Source organism: Festucalex cinctus, chromosome 8, assembly GCF_051991245.1.
Source record: "Festucalex cinctus isolate MCC-2025b chromosome 8, RoL_Fcin_1.0, whole genome shotgun sequence".
Lineage (NCBI taxonomy): Eukaryota > Metazoa > Chordata > Actinopteri > Syngnathiformes > Syngnathidae > Festucalex > Festucalex cinctus.
Genome location: NC_135418.1, coordinates 23,238,133 through 23,257,357, shown reverse-complemented (window position 1 = coordinate 23,257,357; position 19,225 = coordinate 23,238,133). Strand labels below are relative to the sequence as shown.

Here is a 19,225-nt window from a genome sequence, read left to right as displayed (position 1 = left end):
GCCTCCAGCTTTATCAAAGTCGCAACAAAAGAACACCTAATAGGCTTTTTAAAGAGGCAGTTCATACATTTATTTTTCTCCAAAAATTTGAAACTTTTCCCAGGCAGCTTCATAAAGTTTGACGTATATGGTCAAAAAATAAATAAATAAATAAAAATCCCATGTCAGCATTGCAAATTAAAATCTGTTCTCAATTTCCTTACCTGGATAAATGAAGGTTACCGTATGTAAAATAAAATAAATACACAAAGGACGAAAAAAAATAGCTCACTTAACATCCAAGTGTCACACTGGTTCAAATCACCCAAATTCTGAGTACAGCTTTTGTTACCTTGACAACCAGGGGCTGGAGCCACAGCATGGGAAGAAATGAGCCTACTCAATATGGCCAACTTCGGGACTTTGTAGGTATATTTAGATTTTCCGGGACCTATGGGGTGGTAAGCTCCTGGTCTGGTGTCGAAAATTACATTTAATACCCAAATTGCGAGTTTTCATCTTTAATGTGGGCCAGACGATCAACCAGCACGTCTATGAAGAGATCCTGTTGCGTTTGCTTCATTCAGTGTCCAAGCAAACAACTTGTGGCTACTTCACAATGACAACACACCTGCTCACATTTCCCATAGCATCCGTTGCGTACTATCCGAGAAGGTCATCACCAACTTGGAGTTTGGATTTCAATCATTTTAAGAATGCAGCTCTGCTTACCTAGTTTGACTAGTGGGTGGTAGTTTTGTGAATTAGAGGTGTATGGAAGGTGCTGTATAAATAAAGTTTGATTTAATTTAATTTCATACTTGTTGAGTGGCCAAAATTTTAACAAGTACATTAATATATTCACATTAAAACTAAAATAAGCCAATACAATTTAATATCTGCTTTAATTATCTTCCCAAAACATTTGTCAAAGTCCCTTTAATTTACACGGAAAACAACAGTGATCCACTATTGCACAACGCTGCCAAGTCTCCTCTTCTGGAAAGGGCCGTTTCAGTCAATCAGCTGACATCTGGCGAGGGAATCGAGGCGGGAGGAGCTCAGGATTGAAGGAATGTCATGATGCGAGGACGGTGGGAAAAGGAGAGGAAACTAGGTGAGGAGGCAGTTAATGCGAAAGGGTGAGGGGAGTGGGAAAGACATTCTTTCACCGACGTGAGGTTTCCGTCCTGGCTAAACGCTTTGAAACCGTGGAATGTTGCAAATGACTGACACATTTTGCCTACAATGCATTGTCGATATTTATGTCAGCGCGAGTGCTTTTGAGTCGTATTTTGCAAAACCTGGCATGTGTCCATAAAAAAAAAAAAAAAAAACTTCTCCCGCCTGCCAGTGCGTCTCGTCACGAGAGGAGAATTATAGAATGCCAGAGGGAAAGAGCTGCTAGCAGGCTTGCGTCCAGCAGCTGCTGCAGTGAGGCTTCCTGCGGGTTTAACATACGGTACCTGACAGCTACTGTTCAGATGATGGGGAAAGATGGCACTTTGATTGTTTCTTCAGATCGTTTGTAGTCTAGGTGAATTCGTTTTAATAGTTCCTTCATTTTGATTGCCTGTTGGGTGACAGGTTATCATATTTACCTCACATTCTGGATGTTAATGTTTTGAATTTGTCTTCCTTTATGGCATAAACCAGCTGACATTGAAGACCCTGAATTTTCCATAGATAGAAATGTGAGTGTATGTTTTTTTCATGTGACTTGTGATTGGCTGGTGACCAATGTGGGGGTGCGCTCTGTATCGTGCCCAAAAGACAGCTTTTTTGCCCCAACCCTGTTTCGTTCCTCCCGTTCTCTCCCTCACCAATATATGCTGTGGTTTAAAACAGGAAATCTCACATTTAAGATCATTAGTCTTGCTTCAGTTAATTGCTTAAAAACGATTGCAAACTTTAGGGCGCTGACAAGACATTTTAACTATTCAATATGCGTGGAAGATTTAAAGATATCAAATGAAACTGAATTAATTTGAGGCTGTTAAGCAGGAAAGTCATTGAAAATTAAAGTCATTGTTAATTTGGATTTAATTTAATGTCTGTATATTTAAATTACAAGAAAATGGCAGACCTAATGACCATAATCTACCTCTGTTACAAACTGCTATATCAATGGCAAGACACTGTTAACTTTGACTGTATTTATCATGACATGCTGAGGCTCCCCTTTGACTGTCGAGCGCCTGTAGGTGGCACACTTTTCCTGGAATTTGCCACAGCTGAGGCTGGCTGGGCCCTTGCCCAATGTCAGCTGTCTATGAGGCCATTGTATCACTGAGGTAAAGATAGCATCACCTCAGCAGGCCACAGAGTGCTCAGTGTTCATGTCCAACTGAATCTGAACTGGAGCTGCTCACCTCCACATGCTTTGCCTAACGAAAAGCCTTTCCTGTACTGTAATCTAAAATTATTTAGAACCTACAGTTGGTAGGCAGTGTGCTTCAGTGGCAGTACGCTTACAGTTGACATACTGGTGAATGAGCCCAAAGTGAGGAAAAGTGTGTATTTGGCTGTCATCACAAAAGTCGAGCGACTGATGAGGCTGTCGAGGGAGGACGGTGTTGATTGACAAGATAATTGTCTGTCAAACAGACAGATCAGCCTTCGATGCCCAAGTAAATGCTGCACACGAGTCACAGTCACATCTGTTCACTACAAATAAGTACAGTATATCATAATGACGAGAGTAAATGATATTTCCTATAAAGCTCGGTGTCAAGTTTCAGTCTAAAGCTTGTCAGCGAACAGATCATGAGTTTGATGGACTACACCAGCGGTTCTCATACCTGGGCAACACGCTGTTCGTTACTTGGCGACACACAGAGAGACTGAACAAAAAGTATTTAATATTTAATCGAACATCAGAATCTGAAATGTTTTATTTTGAAATTCAGGCATATCCGCCTGGGCCTACATGTACACATTGTAACCCACACGTCTTAGGTCTCATTAGTCAATAAGTCAAAAGATAAGCCCAAAATCTAGCAAAAATTAATAAAACACACAAACATCTTTGGAGAGCTTCTTCGGAAACAGGAAAAGGCCAAATTATGAAACTGAAGGAGAAGAGCCAACATCTAAGAAAAATAAATTTCATTTAACAGACAATATCAGCATTCCTACTTGAAACATGGATTTATAGCTCGAGGATTATTATTATTATTATTATCTAGAGTATATTGAATCTTCAAAATAGTGACTAGTGTGTCTAATGTGATTTGTAAATAAAAAGGACAAAATGGCTTCCTCTTTTCAGGACACTTTATTCTCATATGCAATCACGGTTTTGCTTTGTTTTTTAAATATCAACACTCAAGGCCTTCAAGTTCCTCCAGCGCTGTCGGTAGCGCCCCAGGACCGACAGACAAGTATATCCTCCCCTCACAGAACAGGATATCCTGTCTATGACAAGTGCCCTCAGACAACTCAGACCCTCAAACAAAATAAAGTGTTTCCAAAACGCGGTGTGAGGCAATCACAAGCTCAGTCACGGGCCACCCAAAATAGTTTACCCATTTTAATCCCCGCTACATCCTGATATCATCTGAGAGGCAGAGTTGATTCCAAGCTAAACACATTTTCCCTAAACATATAAAGATGAGGGATAATGCTTTGATGAAATGCACGCAGATGCTAAGTCCAATCAGCTTGCTTACCAGACTTAATTATCAACCTGACTCGTGCACGTCTCTCTTGTTCTTTTACACGATGTGCCACATTATACAGTATCAAATGGATTTTACCTGCATGTCTATCCTTATGTTGCTTTAAAATAAACACATAATCATACATGTACATATTTTAAAAATTTCACATATACGATGGGGAGTTTCAGAAATTAGCAGACGAATCATACCGTGTGGCATCGTGCGGTGAAGTCTGGGCAAACACAGGATCCAGACTCTGGTCCCCCAGGCCTTCAAGGCCACATGATCCCTCCCACCCAAGGAGGAACCTTCTCTGGAGTCCACATTGCAGATGTTTGGGTTTCTTTCCATGCAGATCTAAATGCGGCTCACAGCAAGCAGATCCTAATCCACAGTCAAGGAAAGCGCTCCCTCTTTGTTGTCTTTGCACATTTGCCCCTCACTCTGTTTTTAACGCTGGGGGAGAAACGTTTTCCATTACCGGGGGGAAGTAATATGAATGGTTGCTTTGTTGGTTGGTCTCTATGTTGATTTTTGCCAGGACCTCAAGTGGCCCCCTGGACCACCAAACACAGTATACCCTTAACACCATCTATACCATCCTTCTTGCTCTCATACTACAAACTCAATTTTTCTTCTGGTATATCCATTATTTATTGTCATCACAGGAAATAAGCGTAGAGTGATCTTTGATCAGATTGAGATCATCTGGAAACACAAATAGGACCAAGGGGCTGAACAAAGGTTGCTTAGTCCTTCAGGCCTGACCAAGTTTATTTAGCAAGAAGGAAAGTATCTGTTTTTTCATCTGCCGCATACCACCTCAGCACATTCTTGACTCACTCAGACTGATTTGACTTGATTGATGCTGAGATTAAACACAATTCCTTGACAAATATACAGTGGCAGAAAATATATCACACTTGAAAAGTGCAACTAAAATGAATAATACATATTCCATCATAGAATCTGACAACCTTTTAGGCTTTCATTATTGGAATCAATATATGGGCAGGTCTGTGAAAGACTTAACTAGGTGTGATTGTTTGTTTTTGTATCATTTCAGTTGGTCGCAAACTGATTGGCAGCTACTAGATTAAGAGTTTTTTTGTTTTTTGTTTTTTTTACTGAGAACTGTCAGTTGCTGAAGTTGGATGACAGGATCTCTAGGCGTTCGTGACTACGAGGTAACCATCTCACAAAACATTTAGTGACATGTTTCAATCACCAGACCCCTTTAAAAATGTATGTGCAATGTCAAGCAAGCCATTCATTAAGTGCCTTATCCACCTAAGTAGCAGTGTAACAACATTAAAGGCCAGAAATGTCACTGGGACCTACGCCTGTTTGTGGGAAGGCCGCAGTATCCAGGGCTATTTCTTGGAGAGGCACGACCGATTTGGTGAGAGGTTACAAGGAGACAAACAGAGCCCAGGGTCAGTTTGTTTGGGATTCTTGAGAGGCGATAGCAATTCACAAAGCCCTTCTAATGGGAACCAGCTGACCACTAATAAAGCTATAGCCAGGCTGGAGCTATTTGCTTTTGTTGTGGACGTTCTGAGGGGGGCTGCTGTTTATTGTGCTAGATTCTTGTAAGCCCCTCAAAAAGAGACAAGTGCAATGTATACTGGGTTGAGTTTTCTCAAGTGGGAGATATTCTGATACTCCATAAAGGGAAATCCTCCCTATCTGTGAATGTTGCTCAAATATTACTCAAGTATACTTCTACTGAATCCTGTACTGATGGAACACTTGACGAAAACCGATATGGACAAAGAGATTTTGGGGATGGACTAATATTGTAAAACTAGTTTGATAAGAAGAAATTTTCGTGTAATTATCATACATTTGAGATACTCCCTGAGTTTCAGGTCATGTCTGGTGTCCAACCCCTGGGTAACAAGTCTTCTGTTGCTTTTCCAAAGTCAACACTGAGATCAAGATCGAGCTCAGTTATGATTGAGAAGCAGCCGATCCAGGGGAATGTGTTTCCTCTCTAAAGCTTTAAGTCCTTTATTTTGCCTCAAAGAGAAACAACGGTGTTTTGTTTTGTCTGAGATTCTGATGCCCTGAATGCCAACATTCCTGTTACAAACGGCTTGATTAATTATTGGATTTGATCCAGTAAGCTGTAAGAGTTGTCTGAATGACACACGCTATAACATTAAGAAGCTGGTTTAGAAGTTAATGTGCTAATTTACAAGAACTATGAATCTTGAGTTACAGTTTTTCTAATTGTGTGATTTTTGCATATAGACCAACAGGCAGTACAGTTGGTTTGGGATCGATTCCTTTACATATTGCCATTCACAAATACCCATGCAATTAGTCCATTGTGTCCAACTTTCTCTCTTCTTTGACGGGAATAGGATCCAGCTCCTACCATAATCCTGAAGCTCAAAACCCTTGAATTATTGACCGACAATCAGGATGAGCGTTAAATCACTAAATTCATCTTGTTATAATTTTTTTTTTACTGATTACTTGGTGGAGATCATTCCACTGTAGATGCAGCAGCATGTGAGCTTTGAGGCATTCCCTATTCCGTATATACTCCCTATTTTTCATTCCCCTTCCCATACTTTACCAAGGGAAATTTTCATGCCACACCAGGTTTCAGTGCACTGTAATTTACTTGAGAAAGTGTAGGCATTTCATACAGGCTTGGAAACTGGTAATATAGCTATTTCTAGCGCATAACACCGTTGGATAAATCAAGACCTTGTCCCAGCCAGCTAGCCAGTATTGACACAGGCCTGTTCTCTGCTGCTGAAAAAGCTTGCCCTGTTTGTAGTCACAATCCACACCTTGAGCTACCTGGGCACAGCGTCATTCCTACTCCACGATCAAAGGATTCCTCAAGCAGCCTGTATAGAGGGCTCTCTGTGGAGAAAATGTACACAAGGTTGAACTTCTTTTTTTTTTTAAATAGCAAATGTACATGACATGCAGTATGAATATTCCAGTAGTGACCTCAGTTCTTGATTTTAAGTTCTTTCAACAAAAAAGCTTTTCTGATCTTACGTGACAGAAACATCTTGGTTTCTTTTGAATAATGGATTCACACTGACCGGCTGTTCCATAAATCATCTCGTTTTAGAGCATCACATCTGTTTCTGGAGCTCTTCAGGTATTAAAATGCTTCTTTGTAATTGTCTTTAGATCCCAATATGTGATACTTAATGAGCAGAGATGGAAAAACCAGGTCAAGCAAGTAAAAACCCTACCAGAGTTTGGCTTAAGCCACAGGTGCTTCTCATGATGACCTCGTTTACCTGTCGGTTGAGTAGAAGCACCAAACTGTGGCAGGGTTTTCACTTTCTGGACCTGGATTTCCCAACTCTGCTAATGAGACACAAATGGCTTTGTAGATTGGACTATTGTTAGGCTTATCCCAACTCACTTGATAGATACGGATCAAATGCATACCAAGCTTTGTGACAATTCACTGTCGAAACTCAACTCATATCTCATGCAAGAGAGATCCACATACTACCACACTTTACCATTGATTTGACTCTTTCAGAAGGGGGATTAGTAGAGTACAGTACATTATCTGGCCAACACAGACGGCAAAGTAAGGTGCTAAGCAACATGGCATTTCACATGCTGAACAGACTTGAAATATTTCCCTAATTAAAAGGCAACTGTGCTGGCTGAAAATAAATGACATTTCCTGTTGTGTTCAAATTAGTACCCACTAATCACCGACTGCTTTATGCCTTTTAGGACACTTAGAAAACCGTTTTGTTTGAGTCCATTATTCCACAATAAGCCCATTATAAAGAGATGATAATGCCAGCTCCGCCGTTCTACACCCTCCGATTTGCTTGGCAGGATTGTTTCATTCCTGATTAATTTTGTTTAATGGTGCACCATAATCAGCTTAGTGGATTGCTGCTCTTTTGCTGACAAAGCCAGTGTGCATTTCTACCACAAGGGGGCTACTTTGGGATCGGACCCTCGGCGTGTACTGTACAAGTGAATAGCGGCTCTGTTTACAAATGCACTTTCCCAAGCATCATTCCCCACCATGCACATAGTGTCTCTTTAGGTGACCATGAATTGAGCTCTCTCACTTATGCACACACAGGAGAAGTCATTACCAACAGTGTACCAAGATATAATTTTCACTATTTCCAGCTTTCACATACACACAACTCTGTCAAAGGTTCATACAGTATTCACCAACACATACGAACAACTCCAACCAAGATAAATACATAATATTCCAAGATATTTTTGGTTTTCTTCTTAACTATTTAAGAGCAATCTCTGTCATATATGCTGTGTATTAATGCAACCTGAACACTGTGCTTTTGTCGTGTTCTAAATTGGCCCAGTGACCCGTTTTATGCTGTTCAAAATCCCCCTAGTGTAGGACAGGATTACTAGTCTGCACAAGTCTGGTAAAATAACAATTTATGTTTTCTGATGGAAGTGTGTGAAATGTACAATATATCTCCCACTGAATCACCTAGCATGAATTTTTTGAAGGGTACACACAATTTTAGAACTCCATTGTGGACTTCTGACAGCTCCAAATCTGTTTATACAGGACTGTCTCAGAAAATTAGAATATTGTGGTAAAATCCATTATTTTCTGTAATGCAATTAAATAAGCAAAAATGCCATACATTCTGGAATCATTACAAATCAACTGAAATATTGCAAGCCTTTTATTGTTTTAATATTGCTGATTATGGCTTTTTTTTTTTTTACTTGGTCTGAGGAAATATTCTAATATTTTGAGATAAGATATTTGGCTGAAAATGCCATAATGCCAAAAAAAAAAAAAAAAACAGATGAAAAAATAGAGGGCATGTTGCTTCCTTTCTACATTTCCAATAGTTTTTCGTTTTTATGTATAATAAAATATATTGTGCATGCTTAAAGTCACCTACAGTGTAATTTTGTTGTACAACAACCATGGGAAGCCATTTGTTGTCACTTCAGTTGACTAATACCCCATATGAACCAGACGATATTAAAAAAAAAAGATAATTTCCTAAAGCATTTAGAATGTATACACTCAAGCTGAGTTTCCAGGTCATTCCCACTCTCCTTTAAGACCACAGGAGCCTGCTCAGTGTAGGGGAGTCAGTAAACAAATCTGTCATCACCTTTCCCTCCACCCGCCTTTACAATCACTGACTTTACTGTCCTCTTTTTTTCCCCTTTCATGCCCATTTCTTGCTCTCCAGCAACCTTTTGATACCCACACCTTTAATCACAGCTTTTTAAGGATGCCGCCACTGAAGCATACCAGTGACCAATGACTTATCACCTAATAACATGGATGAAGAATTGTAGTACACTTTTCCACACCAGCAAAAATGCACCTATTTTAGGGGGCAGCCCAGTTAACTGCTGGGCCAGTGCTGTGTATGGCAGCTTTTGTTTCCATGATGACCAGGGGCGGAAGTAGTGGGTTGAAAATGAGGCAACTGGTGACTACTGTCGGAAGCGTCGGGGTGGGGTGCTGACGCATGACCCCCACACCAATATAGATGACAAAAGTATGTGCCGCTTATCAGAAGCTAACGCTTTCAGCTAACGTTTATCTTTGGATTCAACAACAGTCATTGCAGCTCTGCTTACCTTTTGGCTTTGACATATTTCAGAAAAGTGGAGGCAGCACCTCTTTTACTACATTTCACACACGTGCCAATCATAGTGTGTATGTGGCACATACAGCAGACACATCAGCAACACAAATATTTTTTAATTTGAAGATATTACAGGCATTACCCACAAGTTTTATCGTCTAATTTCTTTCATCCTCATAATTGGAATTTCTCTATTACCATTCCATTACAACCTTCTCCATCACTCGTCTCGCCTGAACCCCCTCTTCCCTGGCCTGCCATCTCTCAGCATTCCTCAGGTTCACCACACAGAGCTTCATTGTGTTGCTGGGTTGGGGAAGGCGTTCCACCTTTAGGACACCACACACACACTAGATCAACTTACAGCCATTTCCTGACGACACAACTCGAACCAAACCTTACCATGGGCCATGAGTTTGTTTGTTTTTATACCCCACATTTTTACCCACTTTTTTTTGTATCTTCGTCGTGTCACGCCATCCATCCCCACCTTCATTCCCTTTTTCTTCCGCTCTCATTTCCACTGCTTTTGGACGTAAGCCACGATCAACAATCTCCACCCCCTTTATTTTATTTTTTTAAACGCTATGTTAACAACCAAACATCTCGTCTCAAAAAGGCCATTGATGAGCCTCAGAGTTTTTAAAGAGGAGGAGGGGGGCATGGAAGATAATTTGAGGGGCCCACCTTCTCCTCTATAAAATACCTGAGATGCCAGAGCGACAGCACCTCCGCCCTGGTGCGGCCACATGGTTCATCATGAGAGTGCTCCTTCATGGCATCCATAGCCTCACTGTTTCAATACTTTTGTAGGGTTGTTTATAAACTGTGACACTATAGCATAGTTTAGGTTTTTATGGCAAATAAATAGCGATTTATGAACCACGTCTATAGATGATGCTTTACCTTCATTTCAATAACTCTGGCACATATCAAAAATTGCACATGGTTCTGTGCAAGCGTTGACCCATTTTATCAACCTCCAGGCTAATGAGTTCAATTGGAACCATTTGAGAGCTTACCACTTGTGACTGAGAAGCATAATTCTGTAAGTCTCTGAGACTTTGCAACGGGTCTTGAACAGCAACGTTGTTTTCCAGCTGAAAGAAGGCTTGATGCCACCAACTGAAAGGCAGTTTCGTGACCGAATTTATGTTATCGTTCTGGTGTACATCGCTGACTAAATGCATGTGACATACACACACACACACCTGCGAGCTGAAACTCAACTCCCGACTGCGCACACAATGCACGCTTCGCACACTCATGGCTGCGACGCCGGCATTCCTGAAAGGCTTAGGTTGTGGCTGAAAAGAATGAGCAACCACACTGGGGAGGAACTCCTCACCAGATAAAACAGCATGTGGATGGCTTTGAGCCCCATTAGGCCATTCAAAGTAACCACGTTGATGAGAGGGCAGAAAGTATCACTTTCCCAAATAGGTTGTTATGGAGTTCTTGTCACAATGATTTTTATTTTTTTTTTTTGAGTCTTGTGTTGTATTCCAAAGTTCTGAAGATATCCTATCGGACACAAAGGTGCAGTAAGTTCTGTTCTTGCAAAAAACAGAAATACGTGTTTATTGGGAGTGCATAGAATTTATTGTCAAGAATATTTTTTACTTCACTTTCCCTTTTTACAAAAAAAGCATACTATAAATATACCTCACACTATGATTTCAAAACAGTTTAATATAATTTCAAATCTAACATATATTAACCTAAAAAGAATGCAATTTTCATGTCGCAAAGGGTGCAATTTTTGAAGGAAAAAAAAATCCATCTGCTTCATTTTGGGTAGTCCGTAGACTTTATGTTCATATTTTATTTATTTGCGTGTCTAGACAAGTTCTGTGCTTAAGAAGTGCAGTCCAAATGTTTACATATTATTGTTTTGAGAAAAATTAAAAGTTAAAGCGATGAAGTCACGATTTTGTGATTTATTATATTTATATTTACACACTTATTTAGTTGAATTTTGTTGTAGTGAACACTTAAAAGCCAACAAATCAAAGTGGTTCACAACTTTAATTGAAGTAACTAAACTGTTTCTCATGGTTTGTTGGCCTTTATTTTAGTGTCATTTATGCATAATAAATCTTTTTTTTTTTATTGTTAAAGAGATTACTTTATTTGCTTGTGTTTGTCGAAACATACATAGTAAGAGAACCTTGAAAAAAAGTAATTGCATGTTGAACCAGTCACAATATTGGGGGGCTGGTGGGGGGTCACAATTACTATTTGTCTCTTTCATCTTTCATCTTTGATCCAGAGACCGACACAGTCAGAGATCATTGAGTGGCATGGACTATTTAGTTAGGATGTCTTGTACTGGGTTCGAAACTCAGCTTGACCCTTTCTTTATGAAATATGTGTCCTCACATTCCAAAAACATGTATGTTAACTTTTTGGAATGATCCATGCGTATAAATGTTTTTTTGCAGTGTGATTGACTGGCTCACTCCCATCAAAATTGCGCTGGGACCACTACTACAGAAAGTTATTTGAGCTAGGCTACAGCTCACGCATGTCCTTGAAAAGAACAGGATGATTTTTTTTTTTTTTTTGATCACCTCCAGTGTTACCAACACCAAATCTAGATGGGCTCAACTTCCCATTCGACATTTTGGCTTATCAGCGGTGTTTGTTTGTAAAACACTGTACTCAAACGTGACACAATTTGAGTGTGGGCAAAAACAAAACAATTCAAAAGTCAGTCAAGCCGGCCGCTTTCTAGGACTGCACATCCATCAGCGGCCGTAGACATGGTGATGTCATCCCTCCTGTGTAGAAACACGTAGTTTGCACGCTGCTCCACTCGACTCTTCCAAAAGGGCACGGGGCCGAGGAAGAAGTTAGGAATCTCGTTTGGGTGTGAGGAATGCTCTATTTGGGGAGGTCTGGTGTCTTGTATGTGTGAGGGTGTCCGCCTGCATGACTAAGCATATGTTGCCTGTTTGTGTGTGTGTGTGTAATGGAGTAAGTGAGCGAGAGCAGTGTGCAACGGTGACAGTGCAGGATTGTATTGATTCAGCTGCAAAAGGAGCAAGTTATCATCAGGCCAGAAGAAGATTTGGGAGCTCAAATGTCAAATATTGCCAGCATAAATTTTCAGCAAAGCATGCAATTGATATTCATCTCTGTGGTGGGTCAAATTTAGTAGACACACAGTATTTATTTTCTTTTTACAGCGACATTAATTGACTTAGAAATGTGTCTGGTTACTATGTGGTACCGGTGGTCCTCAATCCCGACATATTACATACTGGGTTTTTTTTTGTTTTGTTTGTTTGTTTGTTTGTTGTTGGTTTTTTGTTTTGTTTTTTGGTTTGTTTTGGGTTTTTTTTTATAAATTTTTTTTTGTCATTTTTGATTAAATGTTTTTCATCCAATAATTTACTCTAATTTAAACTTTGACTTAAGGTAATATAATGCAAGTCTGTTTTATACACTTTTGCTTTAAAGGGGAAGTCAACAAGTCAACAAGTCTTGACAATAAATATGTCCTACGCAGCCTTTCTAGTCTAAATATGTCAATCTGGTTAATATTGCGTTAGTAGAATATGAGCTTCGCAGCAAAATCTAGCAGTTTTTGTCAATATCAGAAGTTGGCCATTTTTCCACTTGCTGTTGAGTGAAAATGACATCAAAGTTGCTCAGGTCTCAGTTAACAACCAATCACAGCTCACCTTCAGAAAAGAGGTGAGCTGTAATTGGTCGTTGCCTGAGCCCCGAGCAACTGTGATGTCATCTTTGGTCGACAGCATGTGGCAATATGGTCGCCCCCTGAGATGGATGAAGATGGCTGTATTTTGCTTCGTAACTCATATTCTACAAATGTATTATTAATCAAAATGTCATGTTTAGACTAGTGATATAATATATTATTGTCAAGAAATATTTAAGGTGGACTTCCACTTTAAGACATTTCTCATTTGACATGTTTGTGATATGCTTTCATCAAAATACCCGAAATATCAATAATTATAGAACATTGTAAACACCCAATTTCAGGTTCGCTGCCTGACTTGTATACTCCTGGACCAATTGCAAGCCCGGCTTCCATTTCCATGACAACCAAGGGCAGAGCTTTGGCGTTATGACTAGAGAGGTTTCTAACTGATAGAAGCAGACCACCATCTCCCCGTGACCCAACTTCTGTATCCAAGCAATTAAAAAACCAATTGTCCATATTTTAACCCCTTTAAATCTATACACAAATTCTCTCTCTTTTCCTTTGTTTTCTTTGAAGAGAGTGATTCCAGATGGTTCCGATAAGAGGAGTTGGAGGTGAGGAAATCCTTCCCGGTCGACGGAAGGTGTTTTTCTGGTGGAGGACCGAGGTGACCAAAGTCACAAAATGCTGTCTGTTTTTCATCAGCACTCAAGGTAGCCTCACTTCTTTCGCCAGCTCAATGTCGCTTAAAGCGCCGAATCCGATTCAACGCTGTTTATTTTCCGCAGTATTTGAGGAGACTTTTTTTTTTTTACTTTCCTCTCTCTCGCTTCCTCATTTCTGTTCCGATTTGTCCCACATTTTCAGTGATTTATGTGGCCCAAAAATAATAGCGACCAAGCAACAAAGCAAAGTCAAGAACGACTTAATAATTACTGCACAACTCGTGATATTTGAAACTTTAGAAGTGTACAGATTTCGACTCGCTGGCTTCTGTCTTGCTGCTCTGAATGCGTCTGCTTTGTCTATCAGCATGTCCCATCAGCCGTCCCACCTCTGCAGCAGGTCCAGTTCTTAAATGTGCGAAGGTATTTGTTTCAGTCAGGCTGCCTGGCTTCCTGGTTTCAATAGCAATACATCACCCCTGAACAGTCTCCTTCCAAAACACCATGATCTTGAACCATGTGAAATTCTGTCATTAATGGGAAGTTGTGTGTCGAATATATGGTCATGATTAATAGTAATAATAATAATGCGTCATCGACCTTCATTGCTTAAACAGAAAAAAATGCATGAAATCTGATCACTTCAGATTGGAATTACGGCCTCTTTCAAATGTGGAAAGTCTGATAGAATATCTGCAATTGCGAGTTCAGCAGCTTGACCTCATCAAAATCGCGAATCCTTGCGAGTGTGGTCAGCACTGAGGTGGACCAAGTCACAGACTGTGAACGTGAGATGAAGCCGAACAGTTGCCAGATAGGAAGTGACCTGAAGCTCATACTCTTGTCAGACTTTAGGTTAGACTTGAGTTTAGCCTAGCCTAGCTAATTAACCTATCTTCTTCTAGTTATTTTTCTACTAAGCTTTGTTCTTTGAGTTTTCCAGGAGTCTGGTTGCTGCAGGTTCCATGTTGCCTCTCACAGGACAGTCTTGGTACTACACCAGAGCACACATTTATTGTCGCTTTGTCTTTAGGCTTTTGACCTCTGCATTATTTCATGTCTCGCATCTTTTTAAGACAGTATTGGAGTGTGAAATCTGATGTGTGAAGCTGTTGAGTTACTCATGAACACTCATGAAATTACCACCACCGTTTTCTTCTTTTTGTTTTTGTTTTTCTTTTTTCTTAACATCACTTTCCTGGCGCATTCTCAAATTGAAGTCTCACAAGCACAGGATTGGGCCATTAATTGAGTTTCGGGGATATTATTCTTATTATTTTACAAATTGTCTCAGTAATTAGCATGTTTTTTTTGTTTGTTTTTTACAAAATATCTCAATAATTAGTCAAAAATAATCAGCAAGAAATAGATCCATTTTGTACTACTTTCAGCGCATTACTTTGTTAAAAAAAAAATCCTACTAAAATAAAAATAATTGCAAGTGCAACATACATCCTGTTTGCGTAACAAATTATGTTCACTAGAACAGGCCGGGATAATTTACAGATTTAAAAAAATTGCTCAATAATTTGACAAAATTGGATTGTCTATAATTGGCAATGAGTCTGAGGAGATATTTTGACCTACTCTTCCTTGCAGAATTGATTGATACAGCAACACTGGTGTGTTTTCGAGCATGAATGCTCCTTTGAAGATTATGACAACGTATTTCAATCACATTCAAGTCTGGACTTCGACTAGGCAAATACTTTTTCATGGCACTGTATGTACCAACATGGCCAAATAAATTGACAAAAGCAACCCACATAACTTCGACAAAATCCTTCTAATTATTCATTAGAAGTCTATAACAAAAGTAACAAAAAAAAAGGCACCTTTCCTACCAACAGCATATTGCTTTTTTGGACAAACCCTTACAAAACTCTCCCTCTCATAGATGTTCTGAAAGATGATCCTGGTAGAACCCGGACTGACACTTTGGCGTCGTCTGCTGCTCGCCAGAATAGTGCGAGCTTTGTTTGAGACGGCCGCTGACTTCTGCAAACACGCCTGGGCTGCCCTGTTGACTCTGCATGCTGCGAGCCAGACAGAGGCGTGTGTCTTGAATCAGCTGCAGGTACACAAAGATGGCCTCTCTGACACATCGCCACATACACACGTGACTGCACTCAGGCTAGTATCGAGGCTCTGGTAGAAGCTCTTGTTGGAAACATTTCCATTTACGACAGCTGGATCTTCACATCCTGTGCAAAAATCAGAATAATACGCTGCAGCTTCAACGCGAACGCTGCTTACAAATACAATTAACGTATGTGTGGTTAGAAAGACTGACTCCCATGGCGGTCCTCCACGTCAATAAAGCAGCATTTGTTTTTGAGCGATTTTCTGGTTTATTTAGCCAGTCTAGAGGCACATTAGTGTGCCGGTTCCCAGCCACTCTTTCTGTATGCTAAATAAACATTGCAGTTCATAAGACAAGGGCCATGTTATTCACGGGCGGATGTGACTTTACGGTTATTTGAGGTGTAAAAATGTCCTAGATTCCCTTGCGATGAGAGGCTAAAATTGGGATAGGAGGGTCAACTTGATGCGCTTGTCTTATTAGGTTCACCAACAACCACTAATGATAGAGGCATACGAGCCTGGTGGCAACTAACTCTGCTGGTGATACCCAGTTGGAAATCGATTGTCAATCTCCATTCCGATTAAACTGTTCATGTGCGTTGATCGGATTAGCAATCGAATTGATATAAATATAAATATAATTTGTGGCGGAATAAAATCTTGATCGGAATGGGTTTGATCGGGTCAGAATATTCCGAATGGGGTGTGTACATGAAGCATTACTTTTTCTATCTTTAAATCGGAATAAATGTAAACGCAGCCACTTTGTTATGGTGGCCATTCTTCTTAACACATTCACTTCCAGGCCAGCAAAAAATTTTTGACATTGACGTCCTTTTCCGTCAATGGCAGTGAATGAGTTAATATTCTGATGGTTTAAAAAAAAAAAAAAAAATCAATTACAAAAGGAGCTAAATACTAGCAAGTTTGCCGAATGGCTATGACAAGACTCACAGGGTTCTACTTCTTTATAGTAAGACTTGTGACGTCTATTTCCACTTAAGTTACCAAATATGTTTTTGCCCTGTTTGACTGACAGTAGCAAGAAGACAGAAGAAGTCCAAGTGATTCCTTTAAGGTAGCAGTCGTTATCCCTAGCCCCGCAGATGAAAGCAATGTTATTGCTACTATAGGCCGCCTTGCAGGGATTGAGCAGTGATGTCATCACTTTTTGTTAACACAATGTTGCATGGCCTGAGTTAGAACGCTAACCCTGCTTTGAGCGCCGGCAGCGTCCCACCCACCCGCTCCTTCACTTTAAACCCTCCGATCCTTCCCTCTCGCCATCGATCCCTCCTGCATTCCATCCTTCCCACCCACCTTCCCTCTCTCTCTCTCTTTTAAATTCCTGCAACTGCACCAAACCTCTTTGCTCTTCCTTTCTCCCATCATTTCCCTCGTGATTATCTTTCCAGACCTCATTCCCAAACAGCTTCAGACGGAGACGCTTCCCATCAATGTTGCCTCCTTAAAATTGAAACTTGAATTGTTCGTGCACTCACGTGACCCTATGAAGTTACTGTAATTACTTTGCTAAATAAATTGTCCAGTGCTTGGTTAGTTTCATTGTAACAATTAGCTATGAATTGTGGTAAATGTGTTTTGGACGCTATAGTATGGGGCTTGTAAAAATGGATGGAATATTATTTTCATGTTCATTGATCCATCCATCCATTTTCTTGACCGCTTATTCCTCATAAGGGTCGCGGGGGGTGCTGGAGCCCATCTCAGCTGGCTTTGGGCAGTAGGCGGGGATACCTTGGACCGGTTGCCAGCCAATCGCAGTTATTTTCATTTTATTATTTTAATTTTGTCTCCATCCATCCAGCCATTTACTTCCGGTGTCTGCGTCACTCCCAGATGACCGAGCTTCTCATCTAATCTCCCAGTGAGAGATGGGATGGCCCTGTGGAGGAAATTCATTTCAGCCTCTTGCATCTGGGATCTTGTTTTTTGTGGATCTCCCATTCTATTCTTCCCTCACTTGTGAACAAGACCCTAAGATACTTGAACTGCTTGTTCCTAGAACTCCTCCTAGTCCTAAAACTTTAGTTTAATCACAGTTTGGGGAGAAAAAAAAAAAAACCGCAAACAAATCAGAGACTCACCAGTGTCCCACAACAGATTGTTTTCATTTTTATCCGACTGTCCTTACCTCTGTGCTTGTCCTTTTTCTGCATTAATAAGGTTCCCCGCGTTGTCAAGGAAACAGCACCATGAGTTTGACTGATGAGGCGTTTTTTTGGGGTTTTTTTTTGGTACCCTATGAATTCTCTCCAGTAACAAACAACAAAAGTCCACGCAGGAATGTGATGTGACCAGGAAATAGATTGCTAGTAACTGTGGTGATCCAAGCTGCTGTTGACGTTTTGTTTAGTTCTTAGCAGAAGAAACTAGTTAAAGTTAAAAGTTGAAAGAACGTTATCCAGTAAGTCATTTTCCTGGTACATACAGTATATTCCACATGTTGCATGTGGTTGATGCCCCACCAGTTTCATTCCTTTAAACACATCAATGAACCTCAAACGCATCCATGGGTTTTGAAAATGCGAAATCCACACCAAAAGGCCAGATTGCAGAGTCGACCACCTCCAAAGCTGATATTAAGTGTACAGTCTGTTGATGCGTAGTTGGTAGTCTCGTGATCTTGAGACTTTGATGGTTAAGCTGCAGGCTTTGTGGGAGCGCCGCAGTTGCAAAAATGAAACACTTACGCAGTTACGTAGCCGAACAGTAAGCAGCGTTGTGCCCTAGTGGTTAGCACGCCTGCCACACAGTTCTGATATTGCAGGTTTGAATTGCGGCTCAAGCCTTCCTGTATGAAGTTTGGAGTCTCTGGATGGATTCCTGCCACATTCCAAAAGACTTTCTGTGTTTGTGCCCTGCAATTGGCTGGAAACCAGTCCAGGGTGGGCCCTGCTTCTCTCTCCAGTAGTTAGCCAGTATAGCCTTCACCCAGCTTACCTGCGACCCTGATGAGGACAGCTGCTATAGAAAACGGAGGATGAAATATGCGCAGAATGTCCATGTCAGTGTGTAAATTAATATGTAAACATGGCAGATTGTAAAATAGAATTAAATTAAATATTTCTCTGTTTGGCACAAGCAATGACGTAATTGAATCAAATTGTTTTTGGCATTAGTTGTCGTCCACGCGTTGGAGCCTCTGTGAAGCTTGCAGGTGTTTATGACATCCACATAATCATGTAGGAACTCAATTAATGGCCCTCACAAACAAGTACGCACTTTCTCTTTTTTTTTGCCGTCACGGCCAAGCGGGTAGAGAACAGATTCAGTGCTGCACCAGCTGCTTCCCTGGCCAATAAAATGGCTGACGTGTTCAAATGTCAAAGGTCATAGGTCACAACCTGCTTCGGGGTGAGGACCTTAGAAAAGATGCACCAAGAACTGTCTCCTCTGTTATTTATATTTAGAAACAAGTTGAGGGCATGATAACTAATATATAGCTAACTACTGCTGTTAGCTAATACGTGCTAACACTGCAGCTCTGCTTACCTAAAATGATGGATCTTCACCCAACCTAGCTAC

General features: G+C 40.5%; 1 protein-coding gene and 1 long non-coding RNA gene across 7 annotated transcripts in view; one reads left to right on the top strand and one right to left on the bottom strand.

Annotated features, from left to right (window-relative positions):
• Window positions 1–19,225, top strand: part of col2a1b (collagen, type II, alpha 1b) — a 101,202-nt gene that overhangs the window by 38,164 nt on the left and 43,813 nt on the right. For 2 of the 6 annotated variants that reach the window (XM_077530761.1, XM_077530762.1), the window contains exon 6: window positions 13,503–15,668. The exons of 3 other annotated variants lie outside the window; for them this stretch is intronic. The gene's annotated coding sequence lies outside the window, so the exon portion shown is untranslated. The remainder of the gene's footprint in view (window positions 1–13,502; window positions 15,669–19,225) is intronic. One more of the 6 variants, XM_077530763.1, reaches the window with a different exon arrangement.
• LOC144024096 (uncharacterized) lies at window positions 3,332–6,888 on the bottom strand. The gene is made up of 3 exons (XR_013284669.1): window positions 6,713–6,888; window positions 6,449–6,524; window positions 3,332–4,097 (listed from the first exon to the last, which is right to left on the bottom strand). It is a non-coding gene; the product is annotated as an uncharacterized LOC144024096 (long non-coding RNA).